This window comes from Pinus tabuliformis, chromosome 3_1 (genome assembly GCF_031772625.1).
Source record: "Pinus tabuliformis cultivar Carrire ecotype Pingquan chromosome 3_1, CPIR1, whole genome shotgun sequence".
NCBI lineage: Eukaryota > Viridiplantae > Streptophyta > Pinopsida > Pinales > Pinaceae > Pinus > Pinus tabuliformis.
Genome location: NC_142301.1, coordinates 192,273,491 through 192,281,832, shown reverse-complemented (window position 1 = coordinate 192,281,832; position 8,342 = coordinate 192,273,491). Strand labels below are relative to the sequence as shown.

The 8,342-nt window shown below is 40.2% G+C and overlaps 1 pseudogene; it reads left to right on the top strand.

Moving 5' to 3' along the window:
* The first annotated feature begins 3,229 nt into the window (after positions 1–3,229).
* On the top strand, positions 3,230–7,773 carry LOC149186455 (putative receptor protein kinase ZmPK1; annotated as a pseudogene).
* Positions 7,774–8,342: the final 569 nt, after the last annotated feature.

The following is an 8,342-nucleotide window of genomic DNA, read 5'->3' as shown; positions in this document are numbered from 1 at the left end:
AGGGATTTAAACTGCACTATTGGACTGGATGAAGTATGGGGCCGGTCCAGGAAAATTGATCCTCTGGTGGGGAAGATTCACGACACGATAATGGAGCACAATTTTGTGGATATATGTCCTTCAAAAATGGCTCCCACATGGGACAATGGTAGAGCTGGGGTGGCATATGTTGCAAAGTGACTGGATCAGTTTTTAATGCATGAGCAGATGGTGGCATGTCTTGGTGATGTCCATGCGGAGGTTATTAGTAACTTTCTGTTTGATCATAGGCCCATTACTTTACAATGGAGGAGGGCAAATATTAGACTTGGATGTCTTTTTAAATTCAATCAGACCTGGTTAGATGACCTAGATTTTAACACATTGGTGCATACTATATGGAATCGTGACTGTGACAGAGGACCATCTCCTATGGTTCACATCCTTGACAAGTTGGATATCCTTCATGGGGAGGTTAAAACATGGTAGAAGTAAAAGACTAAGATTTTACAAAAGGAACTAAATGATATACAAAGTGAACTGGATGCTCTATGCCCTCAGATGGCTACTAATTGTCTACCTGAATCTACCCGGAACCACATTCAGGCATTAGAGCTCAAGAAGAAACAGTCTCTATCTATTGAGGAAGCCACCTGGTGCTTGAAGAGTCGGGCTATATGGATCAATGAAGGGGACTGAAACACAAAATTATTTCATCGGTATGCAAATCATAGGCGCAAAATAAATACTATATGGGAAATAAAGGATGCTGATGGTCATTGTATACAATCGTAGGAGGATATATGCAAAGATGTTGTCTCCCATTTCCAGATGGCATATGGCCGTAACGAGGGGATAGAAGTGGAGGATATTATATGGGGGGTTGATCCATATCCTACAATGTATGATGAGGATTCAAATGCTTCTCTGTATAAGATGGTCACTGAAGATGAGCTCCATGAGGTTCTTAAATCATTCAAAGGCGATAAAAGTCTGGGGCTGGATGGGTGGACGGTGGAACTATTTACACATTTTTTTGATCTTTTTAAATGTGACCTATTGGACATGGTGGAGGAGTCGAGGATCACGGGGAACATTCACCAGAATATAAACTCCACATACATTTCTCTTATCCCGAAGTGCCTTCTAGCTTCGTGGATTTCAGGCCTATATCACTTTGTAATCTCATCTACAAAGTCATATAAAAAACTATTGCAGGTCGTATGCGAAGTACATTATCACACTATATATCACTAGAACAATATGGGTTCCTTCAGGACAGACAAATTCATGATGCAGTTGCTATTGCACAAGAATGTATGCATTCGATACATACAAAACAACTAAATGCTGCCATTATGCAGATGGATTTACAGAAGGCATACGACTGTCTGGACTAGGGATATCTCAGACTAGTTCTTCATAAGATTGGTTTACAACCCAGATGTGTAGCTTGGATTATGGCGTGTGTTACAAATGTAAATTATTCTATTATTATCAATGGATATCCAACACAATTCTTCTGGGTTAGATGGGGACTTCGTCAAGGTTGCTCACTTTCCCCACTCTTATTTATTTTGGCGATGGATGGGTTGAGTTTGCATATCAAAAATGCGGTGGTGAATGATCAATTCTAGGCTTTGCACATGGGAAACAACATCAAAATTTCTCATGGTTTCTTTGTCAACGATGTACTTATCATGGGTATGTTAAATCGATTTGCATGGTTGTTGCTTTTCCATATATTCAGAAAATTTTCTAACGCCACTGGTTTGCATATGAATATTCAAAAGTCTATTATTTTTCATGGATTGTGTGACATGGAAATAATTGCATATATTAAAATCCTTTTTGGTATAGAGGCGGAGATGATGAAAAATGGTATGAAGTACCTTGGGTACCATATCAAACCATGCAGTTACAGGATTGTCGATTGGCAATGGCTCGTGGACCGTTTTTTAAAAGGATATCTGGATGGGAATTTAGATGTTTGTCACTAGGAGGTCAGATCATCCTTACCCAAGCTGTTCTCACACAACTAGGGGTATACTGGGCTCACCTTTTTCATATCCCTATCACCATTATTAACAATCTTAATCGAATCATGGAAAATTTCATTTGGGGGGGTGTAATGGTCAAAAGAAATTTCATTTGGTTAAAATGTCCCACATTACCTTTCCAAAGGCCATGGGTGGATGGGGAGTTATGAATCTTCGACGTTTTGGATGGTCTTTACTGATCAAATCTTTATGGAGGGGTATATTTGGGACTGGCACTTGGAGTAGGGTGATCAGACACAAATATCTAAAGGAACAAGATTTTCTATTTTGGTACCGAAAGGGCACAATTGGTTCCCTGCATGGATCGACAATCTGGCTTAGCTTTCATAAGGTTGCTAAAATCTTTCTACATTAACTTGCGTGGTCTATGGGATTGGGCCACAGAATCATCATTGGCGTGGACCATATTATGGGTGCTGGTATCGAATGCAACATCTTTGTGGGGCTCATACATTGTTTAAATAGACGTGGTATATATTTTTGGAGTCAAGTTATATCACATTGGCGGGGTCCATGTCCGTGTGGAAAAGCACACATGAGATGGGTCTGGTGGGGCATATGGAGCTGGAGTGGAACCAAATTGTCGCTGGCATGAAACATCTTGGTATATGTCGTGTGGGGCAACATGACAATATTGTATGGTCAGGGAAGATGAAGACAGGAAATATCATTGTTGTTGATACTTATAATTTTCTTTGCGGTGGGGAGGCTCGGCACGGGGAGCATCCTGTTTTATATGCCTTTTGGAGGACCAAAATTCCTATCAAAATTATCCTTTTCTCTTGGCTGGTCTATCATAACAAAAATCTCACTTGGGAGAATTTGCATAAGTGACAGTGGCATGGTCCTAGCATCTGTACCATCTGTAGAATGGATGTGGAAAACAACAATCATATGTTTCTCAAGTGTCAACACATAGTTCAAGTATGGAAAAAATTGTCATCTCTTATCGGTTTTCCTTATATACAATATGATTGCATTGTGGACTGTATGAAGTGGTGGAGTACACAGAATATTGCATGGAGGATCATTCCACTTTTCTATTCTGGGCTATATGGAAATGGTGGAACAAGTGCATTTTTCAGAATTCTACTAATGACTTCTTAATGGTATATGAGCGCACTATATCAAATCTATCTATGTTCACTTCTCTTGATACATGCACTAAAAAAACTCAACACAAGTGGACCATGCCACTGCTGGAGTATCCAATGGGCTTTTTTGATGGTGCTGCGCAAAGGAATACTTGTGGATGTGGATTTTGGATAGCCATATCAAATGAATTGGAATACAGGATTCACTGGAATGCGGGAAGTGGTACAAATACCAGGGCAGAAGCAATGGCTTTGTGGGGTCTTTTATGGTTCACAAATTTCCTCAATATTCCTGATATACATATTTATGGGGATTCCAAGATTATCATCGATCAGGTAAATGGTTGTGCAAATATCAACAATCCACCGCTCCTTGGATGGTTAGGGAGAATTGACCTACTATGGAATCAGCTTAACAATTCTACAATTATGCACATAGGCAGAGATCAGAACAAAGCTGCTAATGATCTTTCAAAGAGGGGACTACAAGGTAATTTTGGTAATATGCACATTGAAATAATTCTGGGTCACAATGTTCTAGATGTTGGGGAATTTCCTTTCCCTGGGTAATTTCTTCCTCCCCTCATTTTTTTTTTGTATATTTTTGTGTATGTCTTCAATTACTAAATCTGCTAGCTCCCTTGCATGGATGGATGGATATGAGGAGATATTTTGTTACTCCATGTACATTTTCATTGGCCGTATGTTAGTTGTTTTAAATCTGTCTATCTTCTCCAAATTTCGGAACAACACTGGGCCAATTAACTGTTCATATATTGTATTTTCTGTGATATGTTTTTTCGGATTGGGAAGCATGATATGCTTTCCCAGATGGACTGTATGATGAAATTGGACAAGGATGAATGATGTCTATATCCTGTATTTTGATCATATATTATAATACATTATGCTTTTTTCATACTGTAATATCTATATCTATATATATATATATATATATATATATATATTTATTTATTTAAAAATTAAGTAAATATCATTAAATGTACAAATTTTAAGATGGTTAATATTTAACAAGTACATAAAAAAATAGCACAACGATATAAATTAAATGACCCATGAATGTTCATAGTCATAAACAAGATTTCAATCTCCAATACATAAGATGAACTTCCAATGCCCTCTCCCACATCAGAGTGGCCAAAGTGGTGCTATCCATGAGTTTTCATTGAATCTCATTTCAATGTGGCCAAGGTGGTGTTACCCATCATTTTTTCATTAACACATTGTTATGCATAAAATAGTCTTTAAGTGTGGCTTGTTGGAGTTTCTGTAGATTTTTGACGGGAATTGAGTGGAAAAATTTGTGGCCAAATCTTGATTTGTGTTTTTTAAATTAGTTTTTAAGATCCTCAAAAACTAAAATAGCACCTTGCTTATGAAAAATTAAAGCATCAAATTTTCCATTTCAATGAATGCGAGAGGATTGTAGACTAAATATTTATTTTATGTTTAAGTTGAATCTAAATCATAATATATTACCAATTTTTTTTTTTTTGTTTAAGTTGAGTTTAGGTTAACACAAACCGAATGTTAATACTATAGGAAGTTAAGACACTAAACCCCATACAAAACTAGTTTGGAAATTTAAGATACAACCACACAAACAAAGTCATTTAGAGCTCATACGTAAAAACATAACTAAATTATTATGATATCAGCATTTCGATTTTAGATTTAATAGCGATCATATTCCACAGCACATGATTAACGTGTGTGATAATTCAAAGAACGTGTCCTTCGACGAATGCGAGGTTTGTTTTCCTGTATTTAGAGATTTTAGCAAAGATGGTGAATTGACGCAGTCGTATAACACTAAAATTAAATGCCACGGTTTGGCGACTAACGTGAACGGCACAAATAGAAAGCCTATGTAAATGAAATTAAAGATTTTAGCACTCCTAGTAAGTTGGTGGAATTAGTGGAGTTATTTAATATTAGAAACAAGATCGGCACCCTCGTCTGGTATCGCCTAGTTGTTGGTGGGTTTAGTGGAGTTCTTTAATATTAAAAACTTGTCCATGCCGGATTCTGATTGGCACCCTCATCTGATCGGCTAAGCACAACTTGTCCATGGCGGGTTCTGGTGTAAAGATTTAATCAATTAGATCTAATTCAATCAAGGGCGACACTATTAGCCGGCACCTCACCTTTTTCTCCTTTTCCTCCAAGTAGTTTTTTCCGGTTCGGATATTCTACAGAGGGCCAAGATACCAGTTGCCCTCACGCGACACATTTCTTCCATTGCTTCTAGTGGGCGTTTGTGGTTGGGATCGGTGTACAGAGTTCTAAAGAGAGAAAGCTAACTGCAGACCTGGTTCATAGCAAAGTTGGGCTGGCCATCATGAAAGCGCCACAGGGAGTTTGTTGGCATTTGTTCTTTACTCACCTCACATGTTTGTTGTTTTTCTTCACTTGCAGTTTTGTTTCTGGAATTCCCGATTCCAACAACCAGTGCTTCCCTAAAAAACAACGATTGAGACTTGGTTCATCACTCACTCCTCAACAGAACACAGCTTGCCTGGTTTCTCCTAATGGAACATTTTATGCTGGATTTTATGAAGTGGGTAACAATGCTTATGCTTTTGCCATATGGTATACTCAGACACCCAACTTCACAGTGGCCTGGGTAGCCAACAGGGAACTACCTGTCAATGGAAGAGATTCCCGTTTTTATCTGCAGAAATATGGAAACCTCGGTCTGTGGGATGCAGATGGTACGTTGTGTGGAGTACCAACACCCGTAACAAGAATGTAAAGGATGCTGTTCTTGTAGAAACGGGAAATCTGGCGTTACGCAGCTCTTTGGGTGAAGCATTTGTGTGGGAAAGCTTCCAGTATCCAACCAATACTCTTCTTCCACTCCAGTCCCTCAATAATAATGCACCCCAGTTAACATCAAGATTAGGGAGTTCAACATTTAAAGGAGGCCACTATCATCTTTATTTCGATAGCGATAACGTTATTTGTATAATTTATGAGGGATCAAGCATATCGAGCAACTACTAGCCTATTCCTTACCTGCCAAACTTTCAGAACGGCAAAAGCACATATAATAGCAGCCGCCAAGCCGTGTTGGACAGTTTCGGTAGTTTCCAGTCAACTGACGGATTTACCCTTAAAGCTTCAGATTACTGTGAAGGCCCCAAGAGAAGATTAACTTTAGACTTCGATGGAAACCTGAGACTATACAACTTGGTGAATGAGATGGGTATGTGGAACATTATTTGGATGGCGATTCCTGATCAATGTTCGGTTCACGGGTTCTGTGGAATCAACGGTCTCTGCATATACTTCCCTGTTCCCAGTTGTACCTGTCCCCCTGGTTTTCACAGGAACGATTCCACCGATTGGTTCCAAGGTTGCCAACACAATAAAGAGTTGAGTGTGTCTAGTAATTATGGCTATGATCTAAGCTATTTTGGAATAGGGATCCCGTTTAAGAAGTGTAAAGATTCGTGCATGAATGAGAGCACATGTAAAGCCTCTGCCTACCAAATGGGTGGCACCGGGACTTGTTTTCCAAAGGCTTTACTTATCAGTGGATATCGATCTCTTGGTCAGCAAAACCACATGTATATCAAAGTTTCCAGCGATGATTCTTCTGTTTCTAATTCTACTAGTGTGTTGTTTCAGTCTTTGCCATTAAATTGTTCGGTTGTGAGACCCACTGTGTCACGCCCTAGGCTGGTAGTAGTCTTTCAACCACGCTTGGCGAGGTGCGGCACCACCGAACACTTTCTTTTCACCAATACTTATGTTCGTGGACTACACCTAACCACTTATTCCTACTTAGTTTGTGTTTCACAACCAAGTATTATTATGTTATCCTTTATACCAATGAACACCCATACACATTCATTATCATCAGCAATTATAAATGAAGAACACAATTGCACAGTATAAAGGGAGGTGCAACTCCCTGAACAATGAGTCTGCCTGAATAATATATTATACAATCTTCAATGTTACAAGATTTACAAGTATACATGGGAAACACCAAGTTTCACACTTAGCCAAATTTACAATCTTCGGCAAACGCGGTTGCCCAGCTCGTCGGCGCCTCCGCATGATCGCCGCATGACTCACTAACCCTTTGTTCACCTCGTCGCATGATCGTGTTGTTTGTCCAACTTGGGTGCGCCTCCAAGTCGCCACACACAGGTGCCTCCACCCGAGACACACCTTTGTCCAAAATCTCAACACTTCAAGGTCATCGTGCACACTTGCATGATGGGCGGGCGCTCACCCGAGTCACCCAAGAACCCGTGCCAAGTCGTCACACAAACCAGGCACCACACACCCGTGCACGCCTCACTCCAATCGGCGGGTGACCTTGCCTGCGCCCTTCATCCAAAACCAAGATGTGCGTTTCGCCTTCGTGCGGCCTTGCCCAAGAATGGGCGCATCACCAAGCTATGCGCCTTCCTTGTTGCATCCACCTCTAATCTGCGCACTTCTCACATGTTTGAGCGATGAGCGTTGGGTGATGGTTCAAATGACTCCAACGTATCACTTGTTTATACGGGTGGCAGGGCGAGTTAGCCTACCTGTCCGACTCGTCCTCCACACCTTACACACCCACTCTTCATCACATTTTACCTTGTCGGCTTTGTGTCTAAGTATGGTCAGCCTGTGGGTGTTTCATTATGCTCCCACGCTTATATAACCGGCTCGCCCTCCTTCTATGCCTTCGCATTATACCATAACGTCATCGCATAAGTCTAAGCTCACTCCTATGTTGTTCATTCAACCTCCAACCGTCCGCGCTCTTGTTGGGGGGAAAAGTATCTAATGCAGAATGCCTCTATCCCTACTCTGAAGGTGATAGTACTCCAGCAACAACTGAATGCAAAGCTATTCAAAGTTTCTTCTTTATGAGATGAGAGAGGGAAGAAAGGATGATCTACTAACCATTATCTTGCGCTTATAGTCGATCCAGTCTTCACTCCTTGCTGCTTGCTCCTAGCTCCTTGCCCTTTCACTGGCCCAGCTACGCACAGATCCTGTAAAAGCACAAAAAAAAAGGAAACTACAAGAAGCATACATCCATAATCGATTATAGGATTAGCATAAATCAAATGTACAAACATCTATTCATCATAAAGACACATGCACATAGAAGAATCTTGAATACTTTATTGATAATAGAAGTAAAGTTCTGAGAGAGTTACAACCACAACGGGCCCAA